Here is a 25905-nt window from a genome sequence, read left to right on the forward strand (position 1 = left end):
TTAAGGAATTGGCTCCCACTTTTAAGGGAGCCTACAAGTCTGAAATTTGCAGAGCAGCTCTGCACGCTAGAGACCTAGAGAAGACTGATGTTGAAATCTCAAGTCCAAAGGCAGTGTGTAGACCGAATGCTTTCTTTCTCTAAGAATCTCAGCATTGGTCTCTGTTCTCAGTATTCCAGCATGCTCGTCATTCAGCAGTATAATGCCTAGATCAATCTCAATGGATGGAAGTCCATGCATTGGCCCATATAGCCTCTATCCCAATACTTTGACTACCAAATTCATGAACTAAGATGCACCTCCTCAAAATGACCAACAATGGAGGCTAACTGAGGTCAGTGGCTTATTCATGCTATCTTCTTAATTTTTAGGGTCCTTCCTCTATTGGATACTCTCTGCTAGGAGTTTACATGCAACATAAAGATCATTCTCTGTTCAATTTTATATGCCCATTGCATACTTGCTCTCTAGATCTCCTTATCCATAATCATCCAATCATTTTATTTCTAGGCCTCTGACCAGTTAGGTTAGCCATTTGCTACTACCTATGAGTCCATGTATATTCTTGTCTCTGACCATTACACTTTTCACACATATTAAATGACCATGTGCAACACCCAGAGATCTTCCCACTATTCTTCTTTTTTTTCCTTTTTTTCCCTCCCTGGTTCATGATCACATACTAGTGGGAATGTACTAAAGCCATTGATATTTATCTCACATGCACATACTCAGTCAACCTTTGTAAGTACTCATATCCTCTTTCATCATCACATTCATATCCTCTTTCATCAGCTGGTGATTAAAGACATTGGCCTTCAAGAGAGGGTCTTTGTGTGCCTACAGAATCCACTACAAAGAACATCTGTCATATTTTTGACCACCAGGTCAAAGAATATGGCATCAATACCAAAGATTACGTAGTTGAAAAAACTCATATAGGAATTTATATTTTCACTTGATCTTGAAAATTAATAGGGGGTAATTGTAGAAGAGATGAAAGGATATAGAGCCAAAGTGATCAGCATTTGAAATGCATGGAGGCATTAAGGGGTGCTGCATATTTCAATAATAGTAAAACTCCCACGCCCTGCCACATGTCTAGACAGTGTTATGTTCCCATACCCTTCCACATGTCTAGATAGTTTTTAACTTATTCATTGAGGGACCTCTCACTTATTTCAAACAGATTAGCTCAAATATCTCTTCATACTTAATTTATTCTCTGAACATGCATTCTAACCTATTTTTACAGCTTTATTTATATATAATAGATCTACAAAACTGCACATATTTAATGTCTACAGTTGGATGAGTTTGGACATATTACATATGTCTAGACAATGTTATGCTCCCATGCCCTTCCACATGTCTAACTTAACATGAGATCTATCCTTCAACAATTTTTTAAGTGCATGATACCATGTTGTTAATTAGAGGCACTATATTTAACAGAAGATCTCTAGCATTTATTCATCTTGTTCTAGTCTAATTTGAATGCACATTTGTTGTTGTTGTTGTTTTTCTAATACTTGCTTCAGCATTCCTCTGCTAAGTCTTAATGCTCAGTTATCTGTCAATTGCTGTAGCAATGCTATAACTCCATTGAGAATGGAGACTTTTCTTATTCATCTGTGTCTTCTCACTATATGGCACAGTAACATCCCTATAGCAGGCATGTCATGACATTTTTGATGATTGAATAAATGCATGTAGTTTGTTTGGCAAGAATATAGACACTAGATGAATGAATTGAAATACAGTAGGATATAAACCTTACCTTCTGTTATCTAGCTTTGGGACTAAACAATGATGACAATGAGAAGTATTTAGAAATTTTAAAGGAGGGAGAATAAATGCTGGATTAGAACAAGAAAGATAATTAAACTGTTTTGAAACTTGTGATAGATACACAATTGATGGCTTTGACCTATATCTAGATATTACTTCCAATTCTCATCAGAAAAAAATGAATTTCAAAACATCACATATTGAAATATTTGTATGCTACAAAACCACAGTACTTTAAATTTTATCAAAAGCAAAATTATATAAAAATGTAAATGGTATATATTGTTTACCCTCTCTTGCATAATTCTCATTTTTAAATATTTTCACATATTTTCATTTATTTCACCTTTATCAACATCATGTGAGATATTCACAGTGACTTGTATTTTATACATGAAATTACTACAGACTTCACTGAAACACAAAACTTTCTGAAGAAAGCACAGCAAACCAATTGTATGTTGTGTTTAGGGTAACATGTGAGACCATAACACTTCCTAAATCAGAGCTTTCTCTATCTTGCAACTAATTGTGACAATGGGATTATTTTCCACAGTACCTGCATCTACGCTAATCATAGCGTAGCGTGTGTACTTGTGATTTAGGGCTGTGCAACTATACAATGCAACATTAGCATAATTTGAGAGCTTGTTAGAATCACGTTATGTAAGTATATCAAATCAATAGGCTATCTACCTTAAACATACACAATGGTATGTGTCAATTATTACCCAATAAAGCTAGAGAAAAAAAAAAAGAAATGTAGAATGTCAGGCTCTACTCCAGAGCTACTGAATCAAAACCTGAACTTTAGAAAGGTGCCCAGGCAATCCGCAGGCACATTAAATTTGAGAAGCACTATTCTTGAATACCTAGGTTTAGGTCTTCTTGGTGCCATCAATTAGCTTTGCAAACTTAGCAAGTTTCTTTCCCATGCAATTTCTCATTTTCCTTATCTCTTAAATAAAATAGTGACCCTATCAAACAAACAAACAAATAAAAAATGATAAACAGATCATTTTAACTCTAGATTGGTTAAATCAGAATAGCTACAGATGGGAATGGGCATTGGTATTTTTTACAAAATTGTACCAGGTAAGATTCAGCCAGGATGAGATCCACTGGCCTATATCATCTCGAAGGCCTTTTCCAAATCTTGTAACTTTTACTGTGAATTGTTAAATTCAGCAGTTGTCTGTCATCCATGAGGACTGGCATACTTCGTGACACGAGGTGTGTTTGTAAAGGCCACATCCTAGAATTTAACAAAGTTGCTGCTGGCACTAATTACTTTTTTTATTATGTGCATTTATTTTTGGGAGAGAGAGAGCGAGCACAAGGTTGGCGGGGGGGGGGGGAGACAGAGGAAAAAGGGAGACACAGAATCAGACGCAGGTTCCAGGCTCTGAGCTGTCAACATGGGGCTTGAACCCACGATGGGAAGACCATGACCTGAGCTGAAGTCAGACGCTTAACTTCCTGAGCCTCCCAGGTGCCCCGTTAATTACTTTCAACAACAACAGCAAAACAATATTTGTAAACTAAAGATAGAATATAAAAAATCATATACAAATATGTAAAAGAGTCTTATTTAATAAGAAAGATTGGAAGATAAAGATGAAAAACAGAAGAGATAAAGAGAAGACAAAAGGTATAATGTAGATTCTCTACACTGTCTGAACCTGGTCTTACTAAGCCATTCTAAAAGCTCTTATTTTCAGCATGAATTGCTTTTGATTATTCATGTATTTCAGGGTTCACATGTGGGAAACTCAGAATATCCATTCCATGTGTTTAACTTTCATCCCTGGTAGCTTTTATGACAATATTCACACTTGGAACATATCTTTCCTTCCTGAGGCTTCTCACATTGACTCTAGCTATTCGCTGTTCACACCTAGACTGCTAGTTGATTAGTGTGATTACATTTTACTCTTCTTATTTCTAACAGTTATTCCTCTTATGTTGTCTATTCATCTTAATTGTTGTAGACTTTTGTTTAAATCTACAGGGTATGTGATTCCTCCTCAAATATATTATAGCATGATGCCAGTTTTTATAGTTTTCAAGTATTTAAATCTCCTAAAAATCAAATTTCTTAAATGATTTAACAATATTTGATTAGATTAAAAAATCAAATGTGCATACAATCCTCATAAACAATTAGGTACTCTGCAATTTTGTAAAATTACATATCATGGGGACTCTTTTTGTTTTAATTAAACAATGTTGCAAAAGTTTCTGATAAGCAGTCATTGTCTATCCATTGCCTCTCATTGTCTAGAAATTGTCATGAATTAATGTGAGATTTTCCATATCATCACTGTGTGTCCATGAATTCTTTAGAGGCATAACCATGTGATAACCATGCCCAGATGAGTTAAACCTTGGGAAAATACATGTAAGCAGGATTTAGACAGAATTAAGGACAAAGGGAGATGAAAACATGAGGATATGAGAGTCTAAGTAGAAGGAGATAGACTGACAATAAAGTGAGAGAAAAGGATGACATTGTCTACAGCGTTATGGTTGATATTAAATCCATGCAACCAAAAATTACTAAACATTCACTATGTTCCAGGCATATACAGCAACAAGAGAGACAGAGAAGATAATATGGACACTGTCCTCAAAATGTTCATGATCCAGTGTGAAACAAAATATTTTTAAACAAATCAGGATGTGCTAGTTTTGTTATAAAATTTGGAAGCAAATAACTGAACACAGAGTGGGGGAGATCGGTTGTGACTGAAGAATCTAATATTTCTCAAACGAGTTGATCATTGCCATGGGTTTTCATGTATGAGTAGGCTTTCCACAGATGTGAAAGTCCAGGGACTCAGTTTCAGGCGAAAGAAATTGTATACCCAGTGGCATAGGGACATAAAACTGCTTAGAATTTAGCAGCCATATTCAGTATTGTTCTCAACATATGTGAAATGGCAAGAAACTAGAGAAAGCAGATTTTTGTCAGAATGCGAAGTATTCTATAATTTATCCTAGAAGCAATTAGAGAGCCATCTGTGGATAAAAGGGAAAAGGCTTTCCTGTAGTCTGTATTTGGGAAGGTGAGTCTGGCCACACTGTGAAGGAGTGAAGGAGACGGTGGTAATAAGTGAAGGTCGGAAAGGGAAGAGATACCTGAGAAATTTATCCCAGGCATAAGCCATAAAGGTGTTTATATAGGTCAGATGACCTCTTGCTTTTACTGTGGAAACAATTCTGGTTTAAGATAGAAGTAGTTGATTAATGACCTGTATTATGTTTTTCAGCCCTAGAATTATAAGAATTGTAAGATTTTATAATCCTCTAAAATGCAGTAGAGTATGCATAGGTTTGAAATCAGAGCTCTGGATTAAAATCCCACCTATGCCAGTGTTTAATATGCAAATTAAGTACATTCTTTAACCACTTGGACCAGAGCCTCATTTAATGCTGTAAAATGAGCATAAGCAGGAATCTTGCTGGAAGGACTAGGCCTTGTCCAGCATCTGGGACATGGAAAATGCTTAATGAAGTGACTCTACAGTACCTTAAAAAGAGAGCTAAACTAGCCTTCTGGCTCTCGTTTTATTGCATTTTGCTTTAAGAAGTCAGCACCTATCTTGGAACTTTATTGCAAAGCCATGTGTCTATCCTCATTTTGAATAAACACCTCTCTTACCCATCACACTCTCATCACCTGTGACCAGGTGCATATTTGGACCCTCTCCATTATTTAGCAGTGAACTCTCAGAAATATTCCCAGGTCCATCTGGCAGTAATCCTAGGAAATGACAGATACTTAGATCAAATTATACAAGATTGAAAATGCCATTTGTTCAGCTATTAAAGCAATGAAAGGACACTTTTGTCAAGAAAAAGCAATATTCAGTATGGCAAAAATCTGTATAAGATAAATATCTTTATTCTTTGTCCTAGGAGCATAAAAATAATAGCTTTATGCCATCAATATTTGAAGACATTTTGAAATGTGTTTAAATCAGAAAAACAAGGAACATCAGAAATAGTACTTTCTTCTCCAATTTATACTTCTAATTCAGCTTATTTAAAATCTTTATTTTCTAACAGCTGCTGAAACAAAAAAACATAGGGCTTGTTGTGACTTAAGAATATTTAAGTGACATATTCCTAATTTCCCTCCAGTCCCAAAATTAACAGAGTGTTCAGTAAGATAATATGCTAAATTTAAGAAGAAATTGTTCTAAATTTTTGTTACAAGCTGAGCCTAAATCTGTTTTAGATAGTCATCTATTATTTAAACCTCCCCATGGCCAAAGAGGGAGGGAAAAAAAAAAACACCAAAAACCAATAACTCTCCATTGTTTCACCTTCTCTACAATTATAGCTCAGAGAGCAAGTACCATTTATTTAAGGCCTGTTTCAGAGAATGATATTAGTGCATATTATTAAAAATAGTGTGTTTTCATGAAAATTCTTGGAGTTTCTTCCTCAGGGAGGACATAGAGTGGATTAGGCTTTGATTTCTGTCTGACTTCTGCTTTTTGATTCTCCCAGTTTTCTTGATATTTAGGTGGCTGGAGATGATTTACAAAAGATGAGAACGAGATTATAATTCTTATTCATTATTCTAGAGCCACTTCTCACATTAGTATTCAGTAAGAACTGGAGAGAGGTAGGCTGGAGGACAATCACAGAGGTAGGATACATGTTTAGAACCCTTCTTTCCTTTGGACCCAGGTCTATTTCCGTGAGTCTTAGCTCTCTCCCCTCCTATGGGAAGGAATGCTCAGAAGAACCAACTGTACAGGAGATTCTAATGTAGCAGACTGAGCTGAGTCTACCCTGGACTCAAGCTGGGGCCTTGCTCACTTCAATTACGCCATCTGTCATTTCCTATTGAAACCATGTCCTTGTGCTCTGTCTCCTTCTATAAAGGTTATGAACTGTGCTTACCAGCTCTGCATCCGCTGGGTATAGGACCAGGTCAGGCATGAGGTGGGTCTTTGGTAAATATTTACCGAGCATCTAAGTAGATGCATGCATCCATCCATGCCTGGATAGGCCATGAATGGTGCCATTGAGAAGATAACAAAGCATATATTACTAAGAATTGGTCATGGTAAAATTATGTTGGTCCTTGAATGCAAATAGGTGTTCCAGGGAAGAAACCACCTTGCAACAATAGCAGTTTTCTATCATTTCCTCTTGCATTTTTATCATTAGTAATAATAATGATGATGATGATGATGATGATGATAATGATAATAAATTATCCCTAGAACCTAAAGATAGCAGATAGCAGAGAGTATATAACGAGGACAGAAAATGCCCTCACAACCCCATCCTATTTGAAATATTTCTACAGAAACAGCACTAAGAATGTAGAAATACACGTGTTTCCTTTTAATGCTGAAATTCCTTCTTTTGCCACAGGTGCTGAGGTTTTGGTCCCTGGGATACCTTTTTGTTAATGGCAACTGTTATCAGCAATCAATAAACGTGAAAGAATACTCAGAAGCATTGGAGGATAAAATTGTAAAGTCAATGTCAAAACACACAACCAGAAAAATTATTATCTCATTACTGGTCCGGTCATTTTTGTAAACATTTAAAATATATATTTTCATTTTTTTCCAGGGGCAGAAAATAAAATTATGCTACAATGGAAATCACTGTAATATGATAGCCCTCTTCTATTTTCCTTGTAGCTTTTCTTAAACTGTTGAAATGCAAGGCTATTGCCATATCTTTAAGGTAGCAGAAGGCTCGTAGGGCTTGTATCCCTAACACCAGACCACCCCAGGGACTGGTGCAGGCTGCTGTATCTGAAGTGGGCCTATTTATCTGGAAGTAGGAGTAGTAGCAATAGTAGGGGAAGGGGTCGACAGCAACAGCAAAGTCCTTGTATCTCAATTAATGAGGACTAGAAGTTTTTAGTTAGTGTTTAAAGTGGTGGTGCTCTCCAAAGACAATTATATGCTAAAGTCAAAGGACTCAGATGTGATTCTTTTCACTACTGTCTCTTGATATCATTATTTCCTTAAACCTTGCTCTATGCCTCTATTGTACTGATTGATAATAAAGTGTTCTATACAATGTGTCTATAAGAAACAGGTGAAAGAATGCATTTCATAGCATCAATGTTTAGTGAGGTGGAAATTTCATTCTACATGTGCCATTCCTTTGTATCTACTATTCTACACTCTTGTTGATGATACTTAAAAAAATTAACACCTATTTGGTTAAAAAGTAGTAATCGGGGTGCCTGAGTGGCTCAGTTGGTTAAGCGTCTAACTTTTTATTTTGGCTCAGGTCATGATCTCACAGTTCATGGGATTGAACCCTGCCTTGGGTTCTGTGCTGACAATGTGCAGCCTGCTTGGGAATCTCTCTCTTCTCACTCTCCACCCCTCTTCTGCTCTCTCCTTCTCTCTCTCTCTCAGAATAAATAAATGAACACTAAAAAATAAAAGTAGGAATAAAATTTTTATAACATAAAACCATAGTCTAATAATTCACTTCTTCCATCCTTATCCTGCTACCAGAAGCAAGCAACTCTCCAACACATATTTTTTTTTTACTTCAGTTAGTTTTTTATATGGAATTTACCTTCATACATTTAACAAATATGCACATCCTGTTACCTTCTGACTAATCACATTTATTTTATTTTGGAAGGAGACTGAGCTGTTTCCAGTCCTGTCCTTTCTACCTCCTACTGAATAAATTATGTCTTGATTTTCAGATAAATATTTTGTTGTTGTTGCTGTAGTTGCTGTACCTATATAAATAGTGTTCTTTATTGAGCCAAGAAATGTACTATGACTTAATTCTCTGTGTATTTTTGTTTTCCTTATATAACAATTGTCTTCTTTTTCTCTTTTCTCAATTTTCTTTGAAAATCTAAGTGTTTCCATACTTTCCATGGCTCTTTAAAAACATCTTTTGATATGACTCATTAGATGGTCAAAAAGTTAGATAATTTATTAGTTTTTTTCTTTTCTTCTTTGGCCTCCAGATATCCATCTACACACACACACACACACACACACACACACACACACACACACACAGAGTCTCCTGCTCCAGGCTACGCTACTTGCTTCCCAGGCCTGGCCATGCATCTTAGAATTCTCACTTCTGTTCAGACAATAGTTTTCTCATCAGACATTCACCCTTTTATTATTTTTTCTCAGAATATTTCTTAATTTTGGAAGATGAGACTCCTCAACAAGTTCTAGAAAATTGTACATGACATGTAAAAGAAATGTGTGGTGAAGAGTTAAAATGAACTCCAGTGAAAAGCCGGACCTCTAAGAGGATGCACACAAAAAAAGCATAAATGATGAGGTTCCACAGCTGAGAGCTTCGTGAACTTGAAGAATGCAAAGGGCCTCTCTGAGTACAAATCTCTCATTAGAAAACAAGGGGAGAATGATCAAAAGGGAGTTAGCAGCAAAACCATAACTAGAGTTCCCATCTCCTGACTAACCATCCAGGTCTTTCCTCCACACTATTCATCTGTCAAGTGTGTGTGTTGGTAACTTCTGTGTGTTTCTTTCAATATTCAATTTTTGAAATAATTCTGTGATGTTTGCCTTACAGTGACTATGACTATTTGCAAGTAAAGAAACAGGGAAAAGAGTTATAGAAATTGATCATACTGTACAGCTAGTAAGTGGCTAATTGAGACTTCCAAACACACACACACACACACACACACACACACACATATACATTTAAATATTCACTGATTTTAAAAGTCTATTTCTATTCATGAGCTTAAAAAATAAAAATTAAGCAACCAAAGCCACCTTTGTTAATGTTTCATGAGCTTTCCTTTGTTCAAAATTGGTAATAGTAGTAGCAACACGCTATGTTATTACTGCTGAGCCCCCAAAAGCTCAGCTTTCTCTAAAGGTCAGCTAGAAATTTTCAAAAGGCCAAATCTGATTCTACACATGCATTGCCTGTGCGGGAGGATGTCAGCGATGGCTTTCTGAATTGCTTCTCTCCTTAAATGAACCAGTGTTCGAGGTACTTCAAATTTCTAATCTGCCTGCCTTTCTCTTTTTTTTTAAACCACATTGAGTTCAATAAAATTTATTTTACAATTTAAGGTGAATAGCATTGTCCCCATAAAGCTGAAACATTAGCATAATAGTTATTAGAATTTCCTGAGCAATGTTGATACAGTATAAACATTACCCATTGAAATAAAACTACATTAATGAGGAGAAACTACGCCCACTTTCATTTGTTTAACAACTATGTACTGAATGTTCCCGTGCCTACTGCCCTGTTCCCCATCCACAGATAAGCAAGCTATCCCCTGTCCTCAAAGGAGGAAATTGCCTAGTTACAAAATGAATGTATAAGCTGATAAATTAAATGCATTGTGAGAATTATGATCCTTGCTTTCTAAAGTACTGTGTGATATGGAACATTCTCCATACGAACAACTAGGAAAAAAAAATAGTAACAAGGAATCTGCAGTTGAGTTTGATTAACAAATTCAAGTATCATGACTTAAATGCATTTGCTTGGAGTATTTCTCTTGGATTTCCAGGAAGCTTTTGAAAGACTGTATCTGGATTAAAAAGTTTGGAATAAGAGATTTACTTTTTACTGTGTATAATTGCATGCTAATCGTTAAAATGCACTACTTGTCCAAGATGAAAGATGGACATTTAGGTTAGTGCTTGGGACCCAAAAAGTCTTTGTAGGATATATGCCAATTTACTTTAGCTATCATATATAAAGAAGAGTGGCAAGATAACAAAATACAAGAAGGGGTTTCAAGATAAAAATAAAGATATGAAATACGTGTCAGAAGTGGGAAATAATATTCTATTAACAGGAATGAGGCAAGTCCTTATTAGAACAAGGCAGGAATGGGAAGCAGAGCAGCACTGGGAAACCTTTCAGTATTCTGTTAAGACCGTGCAATTTGTGAGGAAAATAGGAGGAAAAAAATACATGCTGAGGGATGGGTACTACCCACCAAAAGAGAATTTCTTTGACTAAAAAGACTAATGAGTTTTTCAGGAACTTTACTTTGTAAAAAGTTCTATATGTGGCAATGTCTTTTCAGGATTAAAAGAAAATATTATTGGGTTTGTTAGTAGAAGCAGAATAATTTGACTTCATTCTTAGCAATATGGCAGATGAGATTACTGAAAACTCAGCATTACAGAATCTTTAAAATATTGGATAAACATAGCAAAACTGTACTGTTGAACTTACAAGAAATTAAGAGGAATTCCCAAGGGCCAAACTTTCAGCAGAAGCTGAAAATCAGAGTGGCACACTGGCACTGACACTCTACCCTGGGGTCATTAGTCAATTCTGATCCAATGAGCCTCAAGGGAGAAATGGAAAATACCATGGATCAGACAAGGTCAAGTGTTAACGACGAGACACTTAAAGGAATAAAACTTCAGTGAAAGCTAAACAAAAATATATAAGTGTGTGTGTGTGTGTGTGTGTGTGTGTGCGCGCGCGCGCGCACACGCGCATGTGTGCGTCCGCTTATTTGACTCAGAACTCCCGGAATAAAACACCAGAACTCTTCCCTGGGAATGCTGTAACTCCAGCCTTTCCCTCACCACCTACCTATGGGGAGAGCATTGATACCACATGTCACTGAGTATCTGGGAAATAGTACCAGCTTATCACTGGCCCCCCTGGCATAATCATGAACATCTTAAGTAAACCATATGTTCATGAAAACCACCTTGCCTTATTTCATCAACACATGGAAGAAAAACTCAGAAGGAGGCTAGAAAGAGAATGAACACACACTTGCTGAGTCTATGAGTGGCCACTGAAACCTGGGGATTGAGTGAGTTGCCTCAGCCTTGTCCCTACCAATTGGGTCAATTAGCATAGTGTACATGCCTCTCAAATGCATTTTAAAATACTGCCTATGTGATACTAAGATAAGAATGAGAGCCCCCAGTAAATTTGAAACCAACTGTATTTCTATTGCCCAGTTCCAATAAAATTTCCTTCTTTGAATCTATGTTTTCAAATTTTTGCCACCCTGTTAACCCATGTCTGCAATAAATTCATATTACTGAGACTTTAAGTAGAGGTATAAATGGCCTCAGTGATTTTGGATTTCTCATATCTCTGTATATGGCACACAATGATTATGGGAGGACAAAGAGTGGGCACAGCTGATCTGTATTTGAAATAGGGAAACAGCATACATAACATTTGGGATAGTGAACACAAAGATTTCATTTCCAGATAAAAGATAGGTTATTCCTCTCTCTGCACTCTCCTTTTTGCCTTTATTTATTTATTTATTTATTTATTTATTTATTTAGGACTTGGTGTTTATAAACGCTGAGGCTTATGTGATATGACTTTGTATTCTCCCTCATCATCACCATTGATTTCCCTGCTTTTTCATTAAATGGTTTTGAACTTAGTGTTAAGTCACAACTGCTTCATGCAGACAATCCCCTACCACAATCAGCAATGCACTTTTCTTAAATAACAAAAGTTAAAAGCTCCTAAAGACCTGAGGACACCTTATTTAATCAGAGTGGACAAAATGTAGGGACCAAAAATTTCCTGGTTTACTGCTTTACAAGTTAGCATGTTTTTTACTCCCAATCATATGTGTCTTCTGCAATAAGGGAAACAGGATACAAAATGGTATCTTTTACAAATGTTATGTGCCTGATAGTACATGTAAATTTCACTTACCAAATAATTCAACTATATTCTTTTACACATAATCTAAGCCTCACAAATACACAATATTTTGGTCATGCTCCCATTGAGAAATTTAGATTCGGGGGCACCTGGGTGGCTCTGTAGGTTAAGTGTCCATCTTCAGCTAAGGTGATGATCTCCAGTATGTAATTTCGAGCATGTGTGGCTTTGTGCTGACAGCTCAGAGCCTAGAGCCTGCTTCAGATTACGTCTTCCTCTCTTTCTGTCCCTCCCCCATTTGTGCTCTGTCTCTCTCTCTCAAAAATAAATAAACAAAAATTTTTTTAAAGAAATTCAGATTTCAACCATATATTTTATATTTCCTGATATTTTATTCTGATATATATCCAAGAAATGAAAGCAGGTTGTCCAAAAGATATTTTCATACCCATGTCCATTGCAGTATTTTTCACAAGAGCTAAGAGAAAGAAGGAAGCAACCTAAGTGTCCATAGAAGCATGACTGGATAAATAAAATATGGTATATACATACAATGGAATATTAATCATTCTTTAAAAAGGACATTCTGTGACATGCCAAAACATGGATGATCTTTGAGGGCATTACGTTGAGTACAATAAGCCAGTTCACAAAGCGATGAATACTGTATGATTCCACTTATATGAAGTATCTACAATAGTCAAAGTCATAGAAACTGATATTTTAAGTCAAGAATATCATAACTTCTGAGGAGTTACATGTCAGTTTCCTGGTATCATTTTCCTTATTTGGCATTTTCAGATTAGGAAAAGTAAGAACTAACATTTAATGAACATCTACTAAATGTCACATACTGTAGTGGGCAACGCTCCCCCCCGCCCAATGTTTATTGCTTTTCCCATCCAAGTCATTTCTCACTACTCTTTTTTACAGTTGAAGATATGGAAAATTATCTAAAATTGATATGCTCTAGTATCACATGGCAAGGCAGTGGTTAAATAAATGATGGAATCAATTAGTTACATAATCAAGATCTCAAGTCTAACTCTCCCAAGTAGAAATGTGTTAATGAGAACAATAAGACCAAAATAAGCAGAAATTGGTTCCCAGAAGCCAACCAAACTCCACACTAACTGATCAGAGCTGATCCACATAGAACAGTGTGGAGAACAGAGAGTAGAACTTGAATATATGCAGGATAAATAACTATCCTTCTCCCCACCTCCCCTTGAAAAAAAGAAGATATGCATTTACATGTCAATGTAGTACAACTCAAATCCAATTTTCAGACGAATCAGAGAGGTAGAAGTCAGCACCATGCAAAAAGCTACAAACTAAAGAGAGACAGCCCTACCTATGTACACTCCTGAGTCATGGAACAGATCTGTAAGAAATTTCTGAAATCTGGGTTCTGGATCTAGTCCCATTTAAGTAGGGTAAGTATATAGAGTATCCTTTAAAGTGGGCACTTTTGAGAGTAGGGTAAGTATATAGTGTATCCTTTAAAGTGGGCACTTTTGAGAGTTAAAGACTATTCTATTAATAATTAAACTTGGAGCAGAGGCATAAGCCAGAACTGTTCCAGCAGAGTCCAATGTGTGTTGACCATGCATATATAACACCGGGCCGCTCTTAAGAGGGCTTCAGAATTTGTTCTGAGGTCAGTTAGTACCCATCCTATTTGCCAGTTTCTCAGGGTCATTTTTACTCCTAAAATAGTGCCTTAGACAAATTTACAAAGTTTGTTTATCCAAAGGCCAACATTTCCACATGCTCTAAATTATTTTCTATCAAAAAGAAAATAGGATTTCTTGCAAGATAACTAGGATGAGAAAGCAAGCCCCCTCCACCACTGGGGGAAAATGAGAAGTTTCAGAAATAGAATATTTTATCTCAAGCGTAAAGTCAACAAATTAGTTCTGAAGGCATAAGAAAAATCCACGCAGAGCTTCCAAAATCTCAGACAGATCCTCACAATGCATAGGACACTTCAACAGAAAGGATGAAAACACAGCCTCAAGATTTCCAGTTGTGTTTTTCCCTCTCACAAATTAACGCTTCATAATATTAACTCCTGATGATTCTGCTGAGGAAATCTGGTAAGTGCCTCTTTGAGGCTGTCAAATGAAAATGGTATTGTTTTCCTTCCCTAAAAAGATCAAAGAAGGAATTCAATGGAATGATCTCCGGTCATCATTTAACCCCCAAAATCTGAGCCTATCTCCCAGGCATTTCTTCTGTTATGTGCATTTCCTCTTTGTTAATACTTTTGGTCAACTTCTGTTTAGGAATTTAATAGTTGCAGTGTAGTCATAATGTTTCCATTTCTGTGAACCCAAAACATATGATCACTAATCAGAGTCATTAACAGCACAAAATGACAATGAGTCACATTTTCAGAGACAAAAAAGAATTCTGTTGTTGTGGATAACTGCTGTAGCATTATCATGGGAAAAGATCATTTCTTTTAGAGTTCTAAAATACTGAATTCAGTTTTCATGGCTCTGTCACTACTTTGAAGTATTTTAGGAAGCAGGGGACCCCTGCTTTTAATAACACATTGATACCAATGCCCTCTTTTTACAGATAAGGGAAGTGAATTTCACGGAAGTAAGGAATAGAGTCATTCCATGCCATTTGGCTAGCGAAGATCAGAGTCAGAACAGGAGCCTGGGTGGGACTGAGTCCCTGGTTCACTGCATTTATATCAATGTCTTTGCCCTCATAACCATCTTTGTCACTCTGATACCTGCTCGTACTTCTAATTTTAATATCACTGGTTTTCTTCTATACATGTCATCCTATAATCTCTATTTGAGTCACAAATGGTAATAATGACCTTCTCTCACCCTCCGTAAGCTCCGGCCTTAGCTTTTCTATGTGTATAATCTTGGTCTCTTTTTATCCTCTATTTATAAATGCATTTATATAGTTTAACCTTTGGTAACATGCACATTAAGTAGGACAGGCTTAAGAAAATGTCTCTGATCTTTCTTATTCCTCTGTCTCTTTACATTTCCCTACATTTACAAACTATGAATAAAAAACTATTATGGATACCAAAAATGTTTTTAAAAGAAACAGAATGGTAGGAGAATAGATAGCTTTAAGGCTTACTATAACACTAAGATGCTCAGGTCCACATTTTAAAGAAAATAAAACTGAAAGTCTTATAGGAGATGTTTTAGGAATACTCCTTGGAGTTTGACAAGTCTTCTAGCTGGTCTCTTGGCCAGCTTCCATGTTCTCTTCCATTACATTCCCATCCAACTGCTGAATTGATATTCTTAAAATGCAAAATGCACCATTTCATTAACAGTCTAAATGCCTTCTGTGACTTCTTATTGCTCAGAGAAGAGAAAATGAATTTATTAACTTTGAAGTTCTTCTCTAATCTGCCTTACTCTCTATCACCTTTCTACTTCTGCAACCTATATCTGGACCTCTGACCAACACACATGATGCTTCAGTGGAAAAAAATCTCCCAATCCACCATGATTCCCTTAGTCTCAGTATTTCTGCACACACTTCTTTTTGCCTCAACTGTGTCTCTTCTTCTTTTTTGGCTAGGAAATTCTTTTCAGTCTTTTGAGATTAAATTCAGACCGAGACTTCCTATAATGTCTTCTCCACCTTTGCATTCATCTTTCTCTCTAGGCATCTATTCGCTCAAAATATATTAGTGTATTTTCTAAGTCCCTCTTTGAGATGTCAGAGAGAACGTGTTGAAAATGACACACTTTTCTCCTCTCTTGGCACTTACCTTCTAGAGGAAAAGTAGAAAACTAAAAACAAAAACAAAAACAAAAAACGAGGAGTACATTTTAAAATGGTAACATATGCTATTAAAAAAAAAAAAAGGGACAACAGTTAAAAAGGCCAGGGAAAAATGAGGAATACCATAAACCTGATTGTTAGGAAAATGTCTCTTAGGAAATGATCCGTGAGAGAAAAACTGAATGAGTAGAGAGTAAGAGAGGGGTATATAGTCAGAGGTTCAAATATACAAAATAAAATACAAAGGACCTAAGAGGAACCAAGTCTGTCCTTTTTGAAAGATAGGCAAATAAAACCATAAAGAAAAATATTTTAAATAGAATGGGGTAAGAAAATGGAAACTGGTACCTTGCTCAAGGGGGGGTAAAAAAAATATATATGTATATATACACTCCTCCTTCAGTGTTCTTATAATTATTTTACATAGCATTATTAAACCATTTTTCATATTCATTTGGCTTTGTATGCTCAAATATCAAAGTCCCCTACTAGATTATGAGATACTTCCACGAGAGTACACCTTATACTTTTATCATATTTCTGTGCCTGGAATGGTCTGAGAAAACACATAGGACATTCAGGCCCAATTATTCATTCATTTATGTTTTTCTTTATTCCATAATTGTTTATTAAGAGGCCACAATATAGCAGGTACTATGTAAAGGCACTGGGGATAAATTGGTGTACAAAGATGATCACAGTCCCTGTCTTTACTATAGAATTCACAATCTTGTGGGAGAGTCATCAAATAACTACATCAATTAATATAAGATTGAAACATGGCAAGTAATGTAAAGGAGAGATGTGTGTTGCAGTCCAGGGATCAGGAAAGATGTACTTGGGGAAGTAGACTTGAGGCTACAATCTACAGGAAGAACAGGAGGTGATTACATAAAATCTGAGCTGATGAGGAGCTTGAGTAAAGGCCTGATGTGGAGGACAAGATTTGAGGCACTAACAGCCAGCTTTTCATACCATGCAAAGGGTTTTGGCTTTTATAGTAAGAACAATGGGCTCTTTCCATAATTTGGCTATTGTTGAGAGTGCTGCTGTAAACACTGGGGTACAAGTGCACCTATGCATCAGCACTCCTGTATCCCTTGGGTAAATTCCTAGCAGTGCTATTGCTGGGTCATGGGGGTAAATCTATTTTTCATTTTTTCAGGAACCTCCACACTGTTTTCCAGAGCGGCGGCACTGGTTTGCATTTCCACCAACAGTGCAAGAGAGTTCTTATTTCTCCACATCCTCTCCAGCATCTATAGTCTCCTGAGTTGTTCATTTTAGCCACTCTGACTGGTGTGAGGTGGTATCTCATTGTGGTTTTGATTTGTATTTCCCTGATGAGGAGTGACATTGAGCATCTTTTCATGTGCATCAACTGATGAATGGATAAAGAAATTGTGGCTTATATACACAGTGGAATACTACTTGGCAATGAGAAAGAATGAAATAGGGCCTTTTGTAGCAACGTGGATAGAACTGGAGAGTGTTATGCTAAGTGAAATAAGTCATACAGAGAAAGACAGATACCATATGTTTTCACTCTTATGTGGATCCTGAGAAACTTAACAGAAGACCATGGAGGATGGGAAGGAAAAAAAAGTTAGAGAGGAAGGGAGCCAAACCATAAGAGACTCTTAAAAAGTGAGAACAAACTGAGGATTGATGGGGGGGTTGAAGTTAGGAGAAAGTGGGTGATGAGCATTGAGGAGGGCACTTGTTGGGATGAGCACTGGGTGTTGTATGGAAACCAATTTGACAATAGATTTCATATTTAAAAAAAAGAACAGTGGGAAGTCACTCATTTCATCTCAGCTACCCGAGGTTTAATGCTCAGTGACTATTTTGAAGGTCTACTCTATGGCTGATCAGTCTTAATGTTCTCACCCTCTACTACAACCATGAGATATTTTAAAATAACAAAGCAGAGTGACTTCTCTAGCTAAAACATAACATAAAATGGCTTTCCAGCACCAGATTCCTATTTGCTTTCTCGGGGTGACTCTCCAACTTCTCTCATCTATGGACTTGTGTTAATGTCATTCATGTGGCCATTTATTGCACCCCGAGTGCAATGTTATCACTTGTCTTTGTGCTTTTGAACCTCTGTGCATTAGTGCTGCCACACGTGAATGAGTTCTTGATGGGAAGAACAATTCCCTGGCTTACAACAAGAGATCAAGCATATCTTGAAGGGTCATGTATACAGGATTTATGATGTGGGGTTACCAATGACAATCTGATCTCTCTCTTGCTCAGTGAGAAACTATTACTAGTCTAGATGGGGGATACATTGCTTTGTGGTATATTTTTAAGGTTTTCCTTCAATAAATTACCTTTTTAATTTTGGTAAAATCAGTCTACTCAAGATATGGATGATCCTGCCAATCATAATTGAGAGTTATGATCCTGCTAGTGTCTTTAGGAATAGGACTCAAGATTTGGAAGACTGCTTATCTCTACCCAAACCGGCCCACATCTTGCATATAATTTATACAGGCAGAAATACACAAAGCCTCTTAGAAATAATTTAAGTGTCTTCCAAAGGAAAAAAAAAAGATGGAAATGAATCAGAAATCATGTCACCATACTGGGCACAATGTTCTAGTTTTATTATGACAATAGTCAGAGCTTCTGCACAAGATGTGGTTGTTTTATTGGACCCTGCTGACCACTAACTGACAAAACTAGAGAAATGCTCATGGAAAAAATATGAGCAAAAAAAGAAGAAGCAAAAGAAAGAAAAGTCATAGAATACATCTTTTTACTTTGTTTCTCTCTCTAAACACAGACAAATTTTTCATTTGTCAGAAGCTATACATATATGAAGAATAGAATCCTGCATGGGGTTTGCTTTCTTTATTCATTAAAATGTAGTTTCCCAACCTCGGCATTCCTGACATCTGGGGCCAGCTGATTTGTTGTGAGTGGCTGTCCTGTTCATTGTTGCATGTACAGTAACAACTCTAACCTCTACTTACTAGTTGCCACTAGCTCCCTCTGTCTCCTGGTTGTGGCAATTAAAAAAATGATGCCATACATTGCCAAATGTTCCCTGGGAGTGTCCATAAGAACCACGAAATTACAAAAGGAGTTAAAGATCTAACATGAACAAAGAAATGTATTAAATAATTCACCTTTGCATACTGTCATGAGATTTTGTATTATGTATATCTTGTAGGTGTTATTCTTACATTATCACATTTAATCTTCACAGATATTTTTTTTCTTTCTTTGTTTCTTTTTTCTTTTCTTTTCTTTTCTTTTCTTTTATTTTCTTTTCTTTCTTTTGAGACTGTGTGTGTGTGTGTGTGTGTGTGTGTGTGTGTGTGTATACACAGGTGGGGCAGAGAGAGAGAGGGAGAGAGAAAATCCCAAACAGGCTGTCAGTGCAGAGCCCACTGTGGGGCTTGATCCCACAAGCCATGAAATCATGACCTGAGCCTAAATCAAGACTAAGATGCTCAACAGAGTGAGCCACCCAGGGACCCTATCCTCACAAATATTCTTGAAGCAGATATTATTTCCTACATTCAAATCATGTGAAAACTAAGGTTCAGAAAGATTAAATAACTTGCTTAATATTCATAAACAATTAGAGGTAGGGTCAGAAAAAAAATACTCCCCATGGACCATTGACAAACTGAAAATTTTGATTAAATATAATATACTGTGATTTCTAAGTTTTACAACTAAACCTTTGAAAATCACTAACTTACTACTTTCATTCCATTTCAACCCTGAACACAATAAAAGGCTCTCGTGCACATAGAGTTGAACATATTTTTAAAGCACTTTCACGTCATCGTTCTCTCATACCCCTCATCATAACCCTATGAGCAGTACAGCAGAGGTTAGGATGGTCATTTTATAGCTGTAATAACTGAATCTCAGGAAGGTTGAAAGGCTTATAGAAGGACTTATGGTTTTTATGTGACAGAAACTGTATCCATCTAATATATAATATGCATACACATGCATGTATGGTTGTCTGAGTATCATGACAACCAGATGTGTCTTTATATATTAATTTTGAAGAATTGAGCTGATTTCATAACATTGCAGGATCCCAGGAAAGGATAAATAAAACTTATTTTCTTTTCTTCTTTACTCAGTAAGCATTAAAAGTTACTTCTTACAACTTAGCATGACCTTTTGCCTTAAAACTAGATTTCTTCTTTTTTGACCCCATAGAGAATGGGATATCACATTGGATGACCATAAATATACATAGACCCCAATCCAGAAGTGAAGATTTTAAGGAGGTGCTAGAGTCATGTGGAGAAGAAGTAGGAGAAACTGTGTGGGGGCACAGGATGAAAATAATTTACTAAAAATATGGTAGAATGTGGTAAGATTGGAAGGTTAATGTTAGGAGATACAGTCAGATTCTTGGGTAGGATAGGTGAGAGGGATTTCACTGGTTTGGCTCTAGAACAAATATATTTGACAATATGAGCCAATGGAGGGGGGATTCAGAAACCAAAGAGGCTAAGAGACATTTCTTGGAAACATGAAAAGTCCACGGAGGACAACTAGGAGATTCACTACAGAGGTACAAGCATGTAATCATAATTCAGGGAGGTTTTAAAATAATCCAAAACTTTAACTTTTGTCTGTTTCTCAAACATTATTCAGTATCGTATCCTGGAGTTTAATGAGTATAACTCCTTCACGTTTTAGAAAAGACCAGTCCATAAATGTCAATGAGGTCAAGGTAGTCGATACGGCTGTTGAAATCTTCTATATCCTTTCTGGTTTTCTACTTGTTCTAATCAATTATTGAGATAGTGAGTTTGCTGACTACAATTGTGAATTTGCTTCTTTCTCTGTGCAGTAATATAATTTTTGATTCATGTATTTGGAAGTTCGGTTATTAGGTGCATAAAAGTTCAGTAAAGAATTGGCTCCTTTATAATTATAAAATGACCTCCTTTGGCTATGGTAACATGTTTTCTCTAAAATCTACTGCTTTAATATTATGTAATATTAATTAATATTAATATTCAACTTCTTAAAATTAGTATTCACATGGTATATCCTTTTCAATTATTTTAATTTTAACCTATTTGTGTCTTTATAAAGAGTAGATTCTACTGCCAGCATAGTGCTGAATCTCATGTTTTTAACCTATGGCTATTTAGTGTTTGTATTTAATTTGAACTGTATATAATTAGTTTTACACTTATCAACTTATTACTCACTTTGTAACAGTCCTATCTGCTTATGGTTCCTTTTCTTCTCTTTTTCTGCCATCTTTTGTATTAATTCAATATTTTTTTATGATTCTACTTTATCTCTGTTTTGGGGCTTATTAGCTATAATTATTTTGTTATTTTAGGGGTCTCTGTAGGGTTTACAGTATCCATCATGATCTTTCAAGATTTACCTTCAAATTAAATATTCATTCACATCTAAGAAATGTACAGTAGTATGCTTAATTTCTCTCCTCTCAAAATGTGCGTTCTTATCATATAATTTGCTTTTATGTATGTCAATAAAATTCCTCCTTACTAAATTAATATTTTTTTAAACAGGCAATTTTCTTTAAAGAAATTTAAATGAAAGGAAAAGTATCTTATGCACTTAACCAGGTACTTACCATTTCCAGTGTTCTTTGTTCATTTCTGCAGATGTAGATTTCCAAATGTTACACTTTTCCTTCTGCCTAAAGGACATCTTTATTCTTGTAATGTGAGCTTGTTGGTCATTAATTCTTTCTGTTTTTGCATACTGGAAGAAGTATTTATTTTGTCTCCATTTGATAGATATTTTTGCTGGGTAAAGAATTTGAGGTTGACAGTTTTGGGTTTTTTTTTTAAGCACTTTACGTAGATTATTCTACTATCCTCTCAAGTGCATTATCTCCAGTGAGATTTCTGCTGCCATTTTCTGTGTGTGTGTGTGTGTGTGTGTGTGTGTGTGTGTGTGTGTGTATAACATGTACTTTAAACATTCTCCTTACCACTAGTTTTGAGCAATTTGATTATGACCTGCTTTGGAGTTGTGCTTGAAGTATATTGAGCTTTCTGTATCTGTGAATTTTACATTTAATCAAATTTTGAAATTATTCAGCCATTTTTGTAAAATACATTTTTCTGTATCCTATCCTCCTTTGGAATTATAACTGCATGTATATTACGTCACTTGAGCTTGTCTCACAACTCACTGGCAAAAAGAATTCTGTTTCTCTCTTTTTCTTTTTATTCATAGCTATCACTATGCCTTAAAATTCACTATTCATTTTTTTTCCTGAAATATCTAATCTTCCATAACTTCCATCCACATATATTTCTCCTTAGACACTACAATTTTCATGTCTAGAAATTTGGTTTCTCTTTTTATATCTTTTTTATATCTTCAATGTCTCTACTTATCTTTTGGGCTCATATAAAATACAGTTACAATAACCATTTTAATTTTTTCTGCTAATACCTGTGTTACTTCTGCATTAGTTTCAGTTAATTTATTTATCTTCTCATTACGACCATATTTTCCTGCTTTTTTGCTTGCCTGATAATCTTATTATACACCAAACATTATGAATTTTAGCATGTGGAGTGCTAGTTGTTTCTCTGTTCCCAAAAGATATGTTTAGGCATTATTCTTAGACACAGTTATGAGAACTTGGGGACAAGTTTCAGGGTTTCACTTTTATGATTCCTATGTTCAATGTAGAGCTATTTCCCTGTGTATTTGTACCCAATGCCCCATTAATCATAAGGATCCCCAGTCTGGCTGTTGGGAACAGGCACCACTATGGACCTCTGTTTAAGTGCCAGGAACTGTTAACTTTTATCTTTCTGGGTGGTCATTTTCCCGGCTTCAGGTGTTTGTTTATTTGTTTGTTTGTTTGTTTGTTTTTCATGCATGCACTGACATATACTAAGGACCTTTGGAAGATATGTTTTATTTTTCTCTGTATGTAACTCTCTCCTCAGTTCCTCTGTCCTGTGAACTTTATCCATCAATGTATTCCACATTTTCAATCCTCCTTTAATTCAGGGAGACAGTTGCATGCTTCCTGGGTTTTACTAGCCTGGAAACTTTCTCTAGACAGTCAACTAAGCCAATAGTAGTGTTAAGCCAGTAGCAGAGCTTTCTTTTTTTGTCAACACTCAGACCTAGTGCCTTTGCTGTGTTTTATCCAATGTCTTGAAAAACCTTTATTTCAAATATGTTATTTGTTTTATTATTGTTTCAGGTCAAAGTTAAATCCAGTCCCTATTTCATCTTGGTCAGAAGAAATATTGCCTACCAGTTTCAAGCTCAAATTTTATCACCTCAGATAGGGCTTGCTATGAACTTTCCTCCCCTTCCTTCCCTCATGTCACCAACTATTATATCCCTTCCATATGTTCTTTGTATCCACTATCCCAAGATTTTTGCACATTTCAGTTATTTGCATACTTGCTCTCTTTTTCCTCTTTTGACTATAGACAATTTCATTCATCACATCATGGGCTTCCAGAATCCAATAATTTATGTGCATGACATAATAATTGCTCATTAAATACTGGTTGAAAAAATGAATAAATCTCAGTTGTGTTATTTTCTCTCCTCCTTATATTTTCCTGTCTTATTATTAAAAAATTAATATTCTGTGCAGGCATTGTCTATTGAGGAACTTTGATAAGCAGAATGTTAGGTTAAGCAAGAGGTGAATTGCCTTTTTCAGGGCCTATTTGCAATGAGTCAACCAGCTGGATGATCTGCATTTCGATGTTGGGTACAAAACTGAATATTTGTCCATGGAAAGCTTTCAAACATTATTTGAGCACCAGCCATGCTGCTGTCTTCCTGCCTATGGCACTGCTCCCTGAATTGTACACTTGAAATGAGTTTGCTTTAGCACAAAGTGGAAAAAAAAGCAGGAGATTGCTGAGAGGTGAATATAGCAAGGTAGACTCTCCTAGCAATGACACAGAAGGTGACATATGTCATCTTCTGCTACTGTGACCTTTCTATCTCTCCAGCAACACACATTATTCTGAAAAATGAACGCAGTTAAAAGGAGAAAAATATTGAGCCATCAATTGGGACACTATTTAGTCAGAACCAGCTTGTTTACAGCTCTTTTTCGAACATGAAATGCCGTTGGACTTGTTGAATTATTTCTCTGTCCTTCTTTCAAGCAGAAAACTACAAAGCTCAAGTTAATTTGGAGATAACCCTCCATTCAAACTTTTTTTTTTTTACATTTAGTGACATTTACATTACTTATATTTATACTCGGATAGAGGGAGAAAAAGCAATACTAATTTCTAGGGACTACAATGGATAATTTGATTTAGGGAAATAGAGGCATGTAGGACAGACTTATGAATATAACACTCTAGTGGGATTAAGTAGACTTAGTAGTGCTAAACATATGATGGATATCTGTGTGTGATAAACAGAAAATTATGGGATGAGAATAGATACACCATGGGTTCTAAGGACATAGCACATAATAGTGGGATCTAAAGAAAATACAGTATTGAAATTTTTTAGCAATAATAGTTGTATAGCTACAGATACATTAGGAAAATTCTGATGTAGTAGCAATAGCATGGATTATAGGAGTCATACAAATTTGGACAGATGGGGAAACTACAACTCAGTGAGATGAGGTATTGTAGCTAAGGTCACTCGGCTAGTAAGAATAAGGGTGAAGATCTACATACAGATCTCTGAGATATAATAGGTGAAGCTCTTTGTTCTATCAGATTATTTACAAATAGATAGCAATATTGGTATTTAAAAAAAAATATTTGATCTTGTTGTAACATAGGTTAGGTGATCAAGCTGTGCTAAGTCAATTGCCTGGTGTTTATGTGGTCAGAAGTATGTCCAATTGAGTGACTTAAAAATCAACACCCAGAAGAGAGTGGACCTTTCTACCATGCTTCTTATGCTGAGACTTCCATCAGCGAGTGATTTTCTTGCTTTAAATTTAATGCTGCCTCTGTTCAAGCAGAAAATAGATTTGAAGACAATGAAAAATGCACCACTTTATTTCCCTAAGGGCTTCACTACACAGTAGGCCTTGAACAAACCTAATTTTATAAGGAGAGACAAACAACTAAGTTAATCTTCAAATGCAAAAATTTATTGTTTTTTTTCCTAAATTATTTTACTAAGTATTGATTCCCAGATTCTTATTATCCATCTTCAAATCATAGGGCTCTGTGCAGAATTTGCATACATTCTGGTAACAAAATTCATAATCAAAAGGGAAAAGTGAAATAATCCCACCATGGAGCATGTAATTTTTCTGTTCAACGGAACCTTGTAAATTGCCAATAAAAATAAATTGTACTGAATGAGAAAATCATAAGAAATAAAATATCAAAGAATCCTTAGTGATAACATGGTCCAGTGATTTCTTTTCACTCTTGAGGGGGAAAAATTGATTCCTGAGAAGGAGCATTTTGATTGCAGTTTTTCCACATGGGCACCATGTTTTGGAGGATTTTCTAATACGTAACATTGCATTTATTTAAAAATAATTGTTATACTTATTTGATCAATTTTAAAAATGGGAAAATGTTCAAAGCTTGTGATAATTTGCAACAACAATAGTAACTAAAACAATTCTCTGAGGTCCAAATTATTCCTGACCTTCGAGGAAATCCAGAAAGTCTGAGGGTGTGATTTCCATGGTTGGCTTCACTGGGTTTCATGATAACATACCCTCTCAAAGGAAGGTGAAAGAGGAAA

This window comes from Panthera uncia (genome assembly GCF_023721935.1).
Source record: "Panthera uncia isolate 11264 chromosome E2 unlocalized genomic scaffold, Puncia_PCG_1.0 HiC_scaffold_20, whole genome shotgun sequence".
Classification (NCBI taxonomy): domain Eukaryota; kingdom Metazoa; phylum Chordata; class Mammalia; order Carnivora; family Felidae; genus Panthera; species Panthera uncia.